General features: G+C 41.4%; 1 long non-coding RNA gene across 1 annotated transcript; it reads left to right on the top strand.

The window, feature by feature from the left end:
* Positions 1-3,087: 3,087 nt before the first annotated feature.
* LOC141793088 (uncharacterized) lies at positions 3,088-6,769 on the top strand. Its single transcript, XR_012598390.1, has 3 exons — positions 3,088-3,381; positions 5,739-5,793; positions 6,691-6,769. It is a non-coding gene; the product is annotated as an uncharacterized LOC141793088 (long non-coding RNA).
* The last annotated feature ends 8,965 nt before the right edge of the window (positions 6,770-15,734 follow it).

Genomic DNA, 15,734 nt, shown 5'->3' with positions numbered 1-15,734 from the left:
CACATATATACATATACATACACACACATACACATATACATATACACATATATATATATATATATATACACATACAAACACATACATACATACATATATATACATATATACACATATACACGCATATATACATACATACATTAAAAAATATATAAAAAATAAAATTAAAAAAAAAGGGAAACACGAAAAGAGCAAAAAAGATAATAAAATACAATAAATAAAGTAAAAACAAAAAAAAAGTAAATAAATAAAGACAAGCATTTACAGGGTAAGTACCATTAGTGTTCATCCCATCTTATCAGTCCACATCTTGCCAATGGCATTCATAACATAGAGATGTTTTTAAAAGATAACTTTATGTAAACTTGAAATGCTGTGTTCATGTCCAGCATGGAAAATCAGCTTCTCCTCCACTCTCACAGTCATAAGGATGCGTTTAGGGACCAAACATGGTACTGTTTGATTAAAGATGCTCTGTTGTAAAACATCAACTGTTTCTTCTTGGTTAAAGTCACGTCTTCAACCAAAACACTGCAGAGATGATTTAATCCTGGAATAAACTCAGATCCAAAGATGAGATATGGTATGGGATGAGGTACTGCACACGCTGAGATTGCATCAGTAAAACAAACAAGTTATTTCACATTCAGGAGCTGGAGGGTCTCAGCATCCACAGGAGTGAACTGGTGGTTATCCAGGTACTGATGCTTTCTCTCAGGTTTGATGTGAGGAGCTGAGCTGAACCCTCTCAGCCTCCGCCTCATGTTTCACTCTGTACGTCTTTAAATAAAAAACACCCACTCTTCAAAAAGTGACCATCAGACAGAGGAGCAGCGTTAGCTTACTGAAGGTTGGAGAGCTGCTGGAGGTTTGCTGTGCATTAACAGTTAACATTTGAAGAATATTTATGGGGAAGTACCTGTAGGGAGCGCCTAAAGTCTACTGAAGATCTGACTCTGCCCTCTGGCAACGAGCGGTCGATACGGCCCGGGCATGTGTACATGCTGGTCATAAACAGATCAACATTTCACTGTTTCCATGTAGACAAATTTCAGATAAACACATGAATTTCGATGCATAATGTGTGGTGTGGACTCAGAAGAAGGTTAAAAACATCATTTCACATCATTTTCCCAGTGATTTGACGGACACCGTGCAGCACGTCTCTGCAGCCAGCGTCAGCTGAGCCGTGTTTTGTTTTCTGCTTGGGAGGCAACATCACAGCGGAGGAGGTAGGCAGGATAAACAAACCGGTGTGAGAAAGCTGTGGACAGCCTGGAGGCAGCAGCAGAGCGGGGAGGATGAGGACTAAAGCGAACTGTCCATCTTCAGCAGCATCATCTCCCTCCCCCTCTGTGGTGGGCCGAGAGCTTCAGACCATCTCCATCCTCTGCTCCATCCTCTGCTCCAGCTCTGCTCCATCCTCTGCTCCATCCTCTGCTCCATCCTCTGCTCCATCCTCTGCTCCATCCTCTGCTCCAGCTCTGCTCCATCCTCTGCTCCATCCTCTGCTCCATCCTCTGCTCCATCCTCTGCTCCATCCTCTGCTCCAGCTCTGCTCCATCCTCTGCTCCATCCTCTGCTCCAGCTCTGCTCCATCCTCTGCTCCATCCTCTGCTCCATCCTCTGCTCCATCCTCTGCTCCAGCTCTGCTCCATCCTCTGCTCCATCCTCTGCTCCAGCTCTGCTCCATCCTCTGCTCCATCCTCTGCTCCAGCTCTGCTCCATCCTCTGCTCCATCCTCTGCTCCTGCTCTGCTCCATACTCTGCTCCATCCTCTGCTCCATCCTCTGCTCCAGCTCTGCTCCAGCTCTGCTCCATCCTCTGCTTCATCCTCTGCTCCAGCTCTGCTCCATCCTCTGCTCCTGCTCCATGAGGAGGTGCAGGACTGAGCCGCTCGTAACACCAAACTCTGTGTGTGTGTGTGTGTGTGTGTGTGTGTGTGTGTGTGTGTGTGTGTGTGTGTGTGTGTGTGTGTGTGTGTGTTCCTCTCCTAAAGATACAGTATGAGCTGAATAAATGAAAAAGCAGCAAAATAAACTGGTAAATCTTCAAAAAAAAAAAAAAAAAAAAAACCCTAGGAGCAATTAATCACTGATTAATGATTAATTAGAGAAATAGTTCACATTTTATTAAAAAAAAAAAAAAAAGTGACTCATCTTTTTTCCACTGGAGCCTTGTCTTAACAAATTCTGTGAAACAGCAAATTAGATTCTGGGAAATAATTACTTTCTTTTGTAAAGAAACCAGAAAAAAATTATTCCTTTAAAAATTATTCTCTTAATTTTAATTTTTGTCTGTTCTGTTGTTTTTGTCGCAGCCTGGGGTTCAGTGCAGGAAATCTGAGCTGAATATTAGTTTTGCTCCAAGCAACGTTAGCACAGTTAAAGATTCAGGATAGTTTCAGACACCTCTGACTTTAAAAACATCTAAATGCCCCAAACGCTCTGGAACAACATAAGGGAAAAGACAGAGGTCATTTTCAGCTCATTGAAAAGTCAGATTAGTTAATTCTCTTTTCCTCTAACAGCTCTCTTTAACAGAGAAACCTAATCATCATATTTCATCTGAAATCATTACTATGTGTTAACAATAAGTCATCATTTAAAGAGTGTATGTTTGGGTGCGTTTTGAAATGACAAAGATCCTTTTTCCCCTTTTGAAAACATTATTTCAACATACTTTTCAAATTCTTAAAGGGTGTTTGTTTACTGTTTTATTATCTAAACTGAAACTTACTCCATTATTTGTTCCTAAGAATAAAGGACAAAAGTTTTCTAACCTTACAGGCTCCCATACTTCCTGCAGGTAGGTCCGTTCCCAGCAGGTGTTCTCTGTGCTCCTTTGGCTTGACTCAACAACCTCAGGTACCAAAAGACATTAGTATTTGTATTTAGAATTTCACAACATCTTTGAAGGTGGAGTCTGCAGGATTTCTTAAAAAAGGGGAAGAAGACAGTTTTACAGGAATAATCCAGCTCAATCTTCCTTCCTGGGTCTCTGTGCATGCTCATCTTCCTGCTTCAACTCCCCGGATGTTGATGTTTTGGTTGTATCGGCGCGTGGCTGGGCGGAGAGTAGGCGCGGCTACATCAGCCAATCACAGCGCGCCCAGTGCGCGAGTGACTTTGAGAGTTGATGATCGCGAGACGAGTGGACGAGTGGAGGAAGCTAATCAGAGCAGCTAAGCTAGCGGACCCAACCCGAAGGGAAACGAAACAACAAACAGATGAAGCTTTTTCCCTAAACGAGGCTGAAGCTTGGCTCCACTGTCAGGAACTTTCAGGAACTTTCAGGAACTTTCAGGAACTGTCAGGAACTGTCAGGAACCCGGAGAGCAGCGGGATGAAGAGCGACGCTAGTTAGCTTCCTGCTAACCAGGTACGTGTCAAATACCTTTGATTAGCTTGTGCTAACATGCTAGGTCAGGTGCACGGCTCTGGAGTCAGGTGATGCTACAGGTGGTTGCTGGGTCAGAGGGTGTGTTCAGTAGTCAGGGTCTGAGGCTGTGGGTGTGAGCTGCTGCTGGTTCTGGTCCAGAGAGGAGGACGAGCCCAGTTTGGATGTTGTGTTTACTGATAGATCACGGAAACTCCTGCAGACCCGGGTCATTTTTAAACGGAGTCAGTATTTGGCTTCAGGACCAGAACACAGACAGCTCTACTTCAGCTAACTTTAGCTAACCTGGTGACGTCACACTGCTGTTACCTGAGGATGGATTAAAGTGGGAATAGATCAGAATTGAATAGAATGTACTCTATGACTGAAGTTGTATTTTCAAACTTTGGACCGTGATGCGCCTCCTCCTCCTCCTCCTCCTTTTCCTCCTTTTCCTCCTGCTCCTCCTCCTCCTCCTCCTCCTCCTCCCCCTCCTCCTGCTCCTCAGGCCGTGTCCCTGCTGTTTGTGCTCCTTCCTGTTGTTGTTGATGTTTGTGCAGTGTTTGTTTGCTCTGTCATGATGCTCCTGCCTCTGCAGCTCTCTCTGCAAACACGCTTCCTCCTTTTCTCGGCTTTAAAGCTGGTGTCAACATGTTTAAGCTGCTCATTTGTGTTTAAAAGCTGCTGCTTTTGCTGTTTGTCCACGTTTGTTTGCGTTCAGAATTAATTGCTAATGAGCTTATTTTGTTGTGCTAAGCTCATTGTTGCTGTGCTGTTGTTTGGCAGGTGCACTGTGATGCCTTCGTGCTGTTTGTTGACGCAGTGGACGTATTCATATGAGTCTAATAGAGAAAACAAGCTTTGCATATTTCACTCCTGGTTTTTGGGGCCTGCTGCAGCCTCATATTGTTCGGTGTATTGGCTTTTTCACGTCCTGTTTTGCACATTTTTATGATTATTCTTTTTATTTCCAGAGAATTCCTGCTTCCTTATAACCCTGAGCAGTTGTCGGTCACTTTCACACGCTAACACACAGCTCCTGTTCAGCTAATGTTGGAAACACCAACTCAAAGCAATGTCACAGCTTCCTGTTCTGCTCTGCATATCATAATTACATCTAAAATGCTGCTGCTGCTGTTGCTTTCCTTTTCCTGCACTGATTTCCATGTTCTGATGGTCATCTGCTTATCTGCACCTCCAACATTTTAAATGCAAAAAATGCAATTTAATGTAAAAATGTCACGTCATTAATTATCATCTGATAACTGCTGCCTCCTATCCCGCTCCTATCAGGAGGATTTCTGTCTTCAGAGCCGTCGTTCTTGATTCATTTGGCAGATTATTCCCAGCTTTGTGCCGACGCTCTGTCACAGAAAGGTCTCTCAGTGGATTCAATATAAAAGCTGTCATTAGCTGCTGTGTGTAATGTGATTTTAAGTGGAAAGTTTCTCACAGTCTGTGCTCAGTCTGAGCTGGCAGGAGGTGATGGAGTCAGAGCCGTTGCATAATGTGCTTTCTGAGTGAGATGAGATGGACTGATGAAGTCAGCGCTGGGATTTAAAACCAAAAGATGAATTTTAAGTCTGATCTGAGTAAACCTGCGTTAAAGATCTTTCTTAAAGATCTCTCTAAACAAAGACTTTTCCCACTCTCGGGGGCCTCTCTTAATGACCTTCAGCGTCTCTGTGAAGTGAAGGTCATTGTTCAGGAGCTTCAGCGTCCTCAGATACAGACAGGCTTTAACTCCATCAGCTGTTTGCTTCCTAAACAATCTGATCTGGAGATTTCATCCTTTCTTTAACCAGGTACAAATCTACTGAGGTTAAAATCTCTTTTGTAAAAGTGACATCAGCTGACAGCAGACAGACACAGCTCCGTCTGGAAATGTTTGGATCCTGAGATGATTTATGTTGTTGGTATTTTAAAAGTTATGTGGACTACAGTACAGGACTTTTAGTTTGAGTTTTTAAGTTTTACATTAATCTGGTTTATACTCCTGTGTTGACCCTACGGTGGCCCTAGTGGTCCTCGTTAGGTGATTAGTCTCCTCCTGCTGGGTGCCTCGGTCTCTGCGCTGAGTTTTTGTGGACTTGTGTTTTATTTGTTTGCACTTCATGTTAGTTTTTTTTATTTTGAAGAAGGTCTCCTCTTCGACTTCCCTGATGCAGGATCTCTCAGACTGAGGCCAGTTTACGGACAGATTTCAGAGGAGCTGCAGTCACTGCATGTTTGTTGCTCAGTGTTAAAGCCAGGCCTTAGGAAACATAATGAAGTAAAAAACAGGTAGAAATATTTGCTTGTGATTTGTGAGCGGCGGTGTACTCAGATCTGTTCCTGCTCAGTTTTCATCTTTTTCACAGGGATTCAGAGAGAAATCCACAGAAGTATTAACCAGGCTTTGCTAAGGGAACATCAGTGAGTAGCTTTATGAAACCTCATCATGTTTCCTTACTTTTGTAAATGTGTTTCTGTAACTGTCTCCTTTATTTCTCAATAATAACTTCACCAAACAGCTTTTTCTGGTTACTTTGTGTCATTGGTTCATCACTCTGATGGTATCTTTGTCCTGTTATGACCCGTCTCTGAGCCTGATGCTGAGTTTCCTGGTGTAGCTGACGATTAGCGCTCCCTGACTTCCAGCTAAACTTCCTTTTCCTCGCTTACATCTGCAACATTAGCACTGTTTACATCTTACATCTGCAACATTAACGCCATCATGTACGCTCCATTACACCTCCCCAAGTAGCAGCCAGTCATCTGCTCCAAGCAGCTCTCACTACATCAGTCCACAGCATCCTACACTACACCAGTACTCTCAAAGTAACCACAATAAATGAATCAGAAAGTAAATAACATTACCCAGCAACAACAACAAAAATAAATAAATAAGTAAATAAAAAATTAAAGAAAAAGGTTTCATCTGTGCTGTATACCAAGGATATATCCAGTTACTTTAATTTAAACGGAGCCCATCTTTTTTCCAACCACTTTTTTTAATTCTATAAGTTACCCTCTCCATCCTATACATATTTTCTATAGTCTCTAGCCATTTATTTACTTTGGGGCTTCCAACTTTTCCCAGTGTCTTGCTATTTGTTTGAGTGCTGTTATTCTCAGACTCCAGAATAAATATTCTTCTTCTTTTTGAAGGCCATTAACACCTTTTCCCAACCATAAATGTTTTTGTTAAAATAAAAATTCATGATCAAGCTCAGTTGGAAATAAAAATGACTAGGACAACAAATTAAAAAAGTTGTTTTCAGGGTTAGGGCGAGCAGATTGCTGACCACGTCATCACCTGTCCTCACACAGGCCTCCTTCCCTCGTCAAACAGGAGCTGGCATGAGGGCGTGGCCTAACGACTCAGAGCTGGATGATGATTACGACACACAAAGAAGAAGAAGAGCGTCACTGATTGGCTGTTCTTTAGATCACCTTCAGGATTATCAGGTTAACCAAACACCTGCTGGATGAAAAAGTCTGACTGTGCCTCTCTAACTTTTCTCTCGAATATAAATTAACAGAAACTATAACTCATCCCTTGTGCTGAGTGCTGTCTGACATTCAGATGAAGGTAACGCAGATTTACTGATGCAGAATAAAACAAATGTGTCTGTTACCTTTTAACTGAGCTCTGCTTTAACTGGATCAACAAAAAGGCACCAAACTAAATCTGAGGCTCGTCACTTTAAAGACTTCACTGAAGTTTAAAAATCTCTGCGCTCTTTTGTTTCCCTCTATATTTCCCAATCCAAGCTGTGTGCAGACCAGTGATCCAGCTCTCATTAAACATGCTCAGAGCATTTCATCTTAAATATGGATTTTTCTGCTTTTGAAGGCGTTCCCCATCTGTTCGCTGCGTCTTTATTCAGCGCTTTGTTTCTGCTGCCTTTCATGTTGACTGCTTTAAAGATACTTCACAGATTTATTAATTAAAACCACTGTTAGAGCACATCAGCTGTTACACAGTTAATGTTGACATCTGGGAGAAATGCAGCACAGACTGAAGCCGGGCTCAGCGAACAGCAGCTTTTCCAGGCTCAGCTTTTCCACACCCAGCTTTTCCACACCCAGCTTTTCCACACTCAGCTTTTCCACGCCCAGCTTTTCCACACCCAGCTTTTCCACGCCCAGCTTTTCCACACGCAGCTTTTCCACACCCAGCTTTTCCACACCCAGCTTTTCCACACCCAGCTTTTCCACACCCAGCTTTTCCACACCCAGCTTTTCCACGTGCAGCTTTTCCACATCCCAGCTTTTCCACACCCAGCTTTTCCACACCCAGCTTTTCCACACTCAGCTTTTCCACACTCAGCTTTTCCACACGCAGCTTTTCCACACTCAGCTTTTCCACACGCAGCTTTTCCACGCCCAGCTTTTCCACACCCAGCTTTTCCACACGCAGCTTTTCCACACTCAGCTTTTCCACACGCAGCTTTTCCACACGCAGCTTTTCCACACTCAGCTTTAACGCCGTTCCTCCTCCTGAGGCTGTGAAACAGTCACACCTGTGCTGGGTTTAATCACTGAGGGCATGGTGAGCGATGGAGGAAGTTTAATTTAGAGCAGAATCTGATGTTCCTCCTCTCTGACATGTCAAACTTTTATATTCTTTCTCATCAGACTGAACAAGGCGCCTAATGAAGTGTCAGGAGAAACATTGATTCATATCATCTCCATGATTCACCTTTGTTCAGTCTGCTGGCTGAGCTGGGCTTTGTGTGGCTGTCAGCAGGTACTCAGGTGTTAATGACTGGGAGGCGCTGCTCTCCTCTCTTTTGGTCTGAAACAGGTTTTCCTTCAGACTGTTGGAGTGTGCTGCACTGACTTTAACTTTTTATGGTAGATTAACATCTGTTTATCTGTTTGTGTTTATTCACAGTCAGCCCTCGCTCCGTGTTTCCAGTTATCATGTCAGAGCGTCTTACACGCCTCAAACACCTGTTCCCTGTTACCTGAGGGAGGTGGTTTTAACAAACATGAAGCTGAAATGTGGGATAAATACTGACAGTGGGCAGTAGTTAAATTTGAGGTTAGCTTGTTTTGGAGTAATATGAGAATGAGATGTTGGGGATAACTGAATGAAAAGGACTCGAGATTTTTAGATCTGAGGATCAAACACAGCCATGTTTTGATCCTCAGATCTGAACGTCTGGAAAAAGGACAAGTAAATACTTGGTGGCGTAAAAAGTATGTGACAGTCCTGTTTGTTTTTTTGTTTATTTGTAAGTGTTTTATCTATCAAGCCATGGCAAGAGTGGAGGTGGCTTCTTAAGAGCTGTGCCGTGGGCACTGTGTTAAAGACAGTAGGTGAAAAAAAGGGTTCAAAAACACCAATCTGAAATAAATAAACAGTTTTTTTTGCAAAGTAAATCTTGTGAAGCTGATACAGATCTAATAGAACGATGATTTAAAATAAGACAATAAGGATAAACTGACATAATAAAAGTTCCTTTCAGATGGACTAACAGATTTAACAGAAGTCTGTAATCAATCATTCATTTTATAACAGCTGTGAGTCTGTCCCATAGATGTTATTGTGTCACTATGAAGGTGTAAACTTCTACAGAAATGTTAATATAAATCAAAGGGATAAAAAGTGATGCAAAAAAACAAAACAAAAAATTAATTTAAAACTAACATTTTAAAGGAAAAATGGCAATTGGAAGAGCAGTGAACAAAGTGTCTAAAAAAAAGTAGTAACACAATTTTGGCACTTTTTGTTGCTGCTGTGATATATGATTGTTTTCCATTGGTGCAGGGTTGTATGTATTATTTTGTCAGGTGTTAAAATCAGGAAAGACTCAGTCACTCTCAGATGCCATGTTAGCTCTCATACAGCAGGGGGGAGTGAGCCCCCATGTCTGCTCTGCTCTCCCCTGGGAACAGCCAATCAGCTCTCCTGATATCAGTATTCCTGCTTCCTGTCCTGAGTTACTCTCACCAGCTGCACAGATTTCTGAGTGGACGTTCACGTTACCTCTGAGTCCACTTTGGTTTTCCTCAAAACATCAGAATGAAGGCATCTGCTTTCACATGTCACAACGCCATAATCAGAAAATACACCGTTAAAGCATCATCATCATCATCATTACTATCATTACTATCATCATCATCTTCATCAATAACATTATCACATTCATCACCATCATCATCATCATCACCAACATCATCAGCATCATCACCAACATCATCATCATCATCATCATCATCATCATCATCATCATCATCATCATCATCATTACTATCATTACTATCATCATCATCATCTTCATCAATAACATTATCACATTCATCACCATCATCATCATCACCAACATCATCAGCATCATCACCAACATCATCACCATCATCATCATCATCATCACCATCGTCATCATCATCATTATCACCATCATCATCATCACCATCACCATCATCATCATCATCATCACCATCATCATCATCATTATCACCATCATCATTATCATCATCATCATCACCATCAATATCATCATCATCATCATCATCATCATCACCATCATCATCACCATCATCATCATCAATAACATCATTTTCACCATCATCATCATCACCACCATCATCATCATCATCATCATCATCATCATCATCATCATCAGCATCATCATCAGCATCATCATCATCATCATCACCATCATCAATAACATTATCACATTCATCACCATCATCATCATCACCACCATCATCATCATCACCACCATCATCATCATCATCATCATCATCATCATCATCATCATCATCATCACCATCATCATCATCATCATCATCATCACCATCACCACCATCATCATCATCATCAATAACATCATCATCATCATCATCATCATCATCATCACCATCATCATCATCATCATCATCATCATCAATAACATCATCACATTCATCACCATCATCATCATCATCACTATCATCATCATCATCATCATCATCATCATCATCATCATCATTTTCACCATCATCATCATAATAATTTTCATCATCATCATCATCATCATCATCACCATCATCATCATCATCATCATCATCATCATCATTACCATCATCATCACCACCATCATCATCATCATCACCATCATCATCACCATCATCATCATCAATAACATCATTTTCACCATCATCATCATCATCACCATCATCATCACCATCATCATCATCATTTTCACCATCATTTTCACCATCATCATCATAATAATTTTCATCATCATCATCATCATCACCATCATCATCATCATCATCATAATAATTTTCATCATCATCATCATCATCACCATCATCATCATCATCATCATCATCATCATCATCATCATCATCATCACCACCATCATCATCATCATCACCATCATCATCACCATCATCATCATCAATATCATCATTTTCACCATCATCATCATCATTACCATCATCATCATCATCATCATCGTCATCACCATCATCATCATCATCATCATCATCATCATCATCAATAACATCATCACATTCATCACCATCATCATCATCATCACTATCATCATTTTCACCATCATCATCATCACCATCATCATCATCACCATCATCATCACCATCATCATCACCAGGATCCGTTGTTCCTTATTCTGTGTGTTTCAGGAGTTAAGCCCAGTCCAGTTTGGCCTCTTGTCCCGGTCTGAGTACCCAGTCTACAGAAACGACCCTACAGATAACGTCTGAGGACAGTAAAGGATGAAGGGAGGAAGATGAAATATTTACTGTGTCTCCAAGCTAAAATTAATTGGCTACCTGCACACCTAATGTTCCCATTTATCTTTACACATCCAGAGCCTGAAGGCAGCTCGCAGTCTGACGGAGCGTTTCACACCAGCTCCTCTGTCACTCAGAGGGCTGAAACCAATGAGTCTGTGGACCACGTTTTTCAGCCCAGCTCCAGTTTGCTCTGATCCTCACATGCTCAGTGAAAAGAAAATTAACTGCTCAGTGGGATCAGGACGAACTATAAGATAAACTACAAGAACTAAAAAGTTTTTATTTAAGAGACTGATGGGTGAAAAAAGAAAATCGTATAAACAGATTGAATTGAGCCCAATTCTTTAACACGACCTAAAGAAGGTCATTGAGTCGAAAACTGGTTTGGCTGAGTGTGGCTAAAGTTAGCAGAGCTAGCATCCCGCATCCAGCTACAGTCAGACTTTCTGATGGAGGGGCTCAAACCAGAGGTGAGCATTTCAGGCTGAAACTGGGCGCTGGTCATCAGCCCCTGCCCTCCAACCCCCGCCCTCCAACCTCCGCCCTCCAACCTCCGCCCTCCAACCTCAGCCCTCCAACCTCCGTACCAGTGTCTCTGTGACAGCAGCGTGTCCTGTTTGTTGAACTTTTACCCTCATGTTTCTGAATCTGTCAGCAGGGTTGGTTATTTTTTCTTTTCTGTTGATGTTTAATGCAGCTCTCAGTCTTCTTCTCCTGTTATTAAACAGCCTTGGGATGTGCTACTGCCTCCGTCTGGCAGTATGCTGCATTACATCCAGGCACCATGAAGAAGGAAAAATGTTTACATTGTATTTTTTTAAATGCGAAAATACTCTTAATAAATCTAGTTTTGAATAAAATAACACATTTTAGAAACTTTTTAATCATGTTATTTCAACTGCCCACATCTACCTCGAGAAAATCCCTGAAATATTATTCTTGATGAAAGTCTTTTTATTATTATTGATTATTTTAAATAAAAGATAACTTAACAGCAGGTTGATATTAAAATCTGCTAATCTCACTAGGTCTCCAAAAGGAGATGTGGGTCCAGTGATGGGTACTTGTCACATTTAAAAAGACACGGTAGCGATACCTGGTACCTGGCAATCAGCTTCAGTACTCAACGCTACCAATTATCAGTACTTCCGTGTTTTTAATATGGTGATAAATATGTTTGTTTACTAATATAATCTATTATTTAATGTAACATATTTATTTCTCTATAAACTTGCAGTGCTGTGTTCATGTCCAGCATGGACTACTCTCCCACTCCCTCACAGACTCAACCCTCTCATTTATTTATTATCTTCTCAGTTATAAACCGTGTCAGACGGCACCACGTCATGAAATACAGCCATGTGCTGAGTGATGTCCAGGTAGAGCAGCTTAGCTCTGACGCTGGAGGCCGTTAGCAGAGCTGCAGAGCAGACTAAAGTCTCTCTGACTGAGCTGATGATTGTGAGGCTGAGTTTTGAGGATGATGATGTTTGATCAGTAGCTGAAGATGCCCCTGCCCTCTGCAGACCCTGTTTTATCCAATCAGTGATGAAACAGATTTAAAGCATCCTCTCTTTGAGATACAGACCTGAAGTGTTGTGCCATGACCGTCACCAACACCAGATGTTACTCTAACCCCTCCAACAGCCGTCACCGTCCTGAGCTCTGAGAAGGACCCAAACGTTTGGGAGTTGAAGCGTGGTTAAATGAGCTGTTCCAGGAGTGAAGAGCCTGCAGCTCTTAGCATAATGAGGAAACATGATTAAACATGTCTGTTTACAGAGCTGTTTCTCTGCTAACGCTGCAAATGAATTCAGCACACAAACAGTAATCATACCAACAGCACAGGATGATCAGATACTCTCCAGATGATTCCTCCTCCTCCTCCTCCTCCGTGCTTCGTCCTTCACTTCACGACTTCTGACAAAACACTGAAGACACACGAGCACTGACATCACATCAGGACCAAACACCTCCTGAAGTTTGGGCTGAGAGGAGACGTGAGGGGTGGTTACATCAACACAGGAGTCATGCTAGTCATGTTAGTCATGCTAGTCATGCTAGTCATGTTAGTCATGCTAGTCATGCTAGTCATGCTAGTCATGTTAGTCATGCTAGTCATGTTAGTCATGTTAGTCATGCTAGTCATGTAAGTCATGCTAGTCATGCTAGTCATGTTAGTCATGCTAGTCATGTAAGTCAGGCAAGTCATGCTAGTCATGCTAGTCATGTAAGTCATGCTAGTCATGCAAGTCATGCTAGTCATGCTAGTCATGCTAGTAATGCTAGTCATGTTAGTCATGCTAGTCATGTAAGTCATGTAAGTCATGCTAGTCATGCTAGTCATGTTAGTCATTCTAGTCATGCTAGTCATGTTAGTTATGCTAGTCATGTTAGTCATGCTAGTCATGTTAGTCATGCTAGTCATGCTAGTCATGCTAGTCATGTTAGTCATTTTAGTCATGCTAGTCATGTTAGTCATGCTAGTCATGCTAGTCATGTTAGTCATGTTAGTCATGTTAGTCATGCTAGTCATGCTAGTCATGTTAGTCATGCTAGTCATGTTAGTCATGCTAGTCATGCTAGTCATGTTAGTCATGTTACACTGCTTCAAGATGGCTCAAATAATTAGCTGGTGTGTGTGTGTTTGTGTGTGTGTGTGTGTGAATCTACATTATCTTCATTATTCCAGAATAACTTAATTTGACTGTCAGGCCTCCACAGTGACAGGAAACAGTTCAACAGGTCATCACAGATACACAGGAGGAGAAAAACTGCATTTCATGTTTTTAAGGAGGTGAAACCTTTGAGTACGACTGAAAAGTGGAAGGCCATGAGGCTTGTGATGATATTACTTTGGGTTTTCATTTCTTCCCTAACTGTTTTATAAATTCAAACATTACAGGAAGTCACCTGTTGATCGCTTTAGGTCAGTTTATTTTAAACGACCCTTCCCATGTTCTCCACTCAGAATATGAGTTACTGCCCTCCGGAAGACGGTTCAGAGCCAGTAGAGCGAAAAGTAATCGCTTCAAACTCTCCTTCCTCCCTACCTCCATAACTTTACTTAATAAACAATCAGCGGTGACATAACACAATAGTCTAGTGCATGAGCAAGAAGGGGGTTCTTATTCTTTCTCCCACCAATCTTTTAAATCTCCTTTTATTGGCACTGATTTTAACACTGTACCGGTTTGTTGTATTTATTCACATGTTGTGTCATTGGTGGCATGCCACAGCAAACACAGCTTTTACTCAGTTACTTATTTATTTACAACAGGCATGGTTTTGTATTTTAATTGTATTCTGTTGTCAGTATGAATGTACGTATGAGCGAATGTGCATCAGATGTGAGCAGCACTGCACTTTGTCCATGACAAATTTCCCTCTGGGGACAATAAAGTTTATCTTATCTTATCTTATCTTATCTTAGTTTAGTCATTTTCGGCGGTGTCTTGCAGCTGTGAATCAGGGCCACAGTTATCAGCTGTTTCAGTAGGACACAAGTCATCAGTAGCTCAGATCATTGACCCGTTAATGAGGTAATAGGTTTTGTGATAGCTCTCATTTAGACATTAGCTTTTCAGGAGTCAGGATTTTCCCTCCCCGCTCTAGAGAAACATGTTGCTCATCAGCTCTCCTCAGGCCAAACGTTAGAAACCAACCCCCAAAACAGCTGAATCTCTCAGAAACACAGAGGTCTGTGGACTTTAGCAGGTGTCCAGGTGAGCGTTGAGCTGGTTTCAGACCTGCTGTGGGGCTGGGGGTGGATGTGATGGTGTCAGATGAACTTTTAAAAAGTAGAGTTACTCTTCTAAACTCAAAATGTGCCAACGGAAATCTTTATAAAACAGGTGACGCTCAGAGATCACGCCATGCTGTCAGGATCAGCATCTTCATTCAGTCTGTTTTTATTATTATTATTATTTTAAATCTTTAAGTGAATTACTCCAGATTTCTAAATGTTTTATTTCTTCTCTTCTACTGAGTCTTTTCTTGTCATCTTTAGTTCTGTTTTGGAGATTTTTGAGGCTTTGATCGTAAACGTTTGATCAGCTGATGAACAGCCTGTTGGAGTAATTTGATCGAATGAATGAATGAATCAAAGAAATTTATTGTGGTTTCTTTCCAACACTTAAAACAGTTAACAAGCTCAGAGTGAAACTTTGAATTGTCCAAGAAAAATTGAACAGGTGTAGGTTAAAGCAAAGCTTATTAAAGTTAAATGTATTTTTTAATAAATGACCACTTCTATTTGTTTTGTCTCTTGCTTAAGTTTCTACTTTTTACTTATTGAAACTCGACTTTAACCTGCGTACACTCCACCAGAACAAAATGTGACTCTGTTTTTTTTTTTTTTCCCTGGTCGCAGGGTTTTTTTCACGAGTGTAGTTCCACAGATTGTGCATTGCTTATTCCAGACATAGTTGGTTAAATAAACTCAACCTGTTTGTGTAAAGTATTTTGGGAAGTTTAATCATGAATCTGACTCTGGAAATGAAGTTAGGTCCAGACACAGCAGGTAAAAAAACATCTGATGACGTCCCCATGTGATTATTGTGGACAGTTTTTCCTCCCAGTATTGACCTGACTCCCTCAGACCGGAGCATCAGACT

The sequence above is a fragment of the Halichoeres trimaculatus genome, unplaced genomic scaffold, assembly GCF_033239565.1.
Source record: "Halichoeres trimaculatus isolate MK-OKI-2021-1 unplaced genomic scaffold, fHalTri1.1 fHalTri1_scaffold_7, whole genome shotgun sequence".
NCBI lineage: Eukaryota > Metazoa > Chordata > Actinopteri > Labriformes > Labridae > Halichoeres > Halichoeres trimaculatus.
This window is presented reverse-complemented; position numbering and strand designations above follow the sequence as displayed.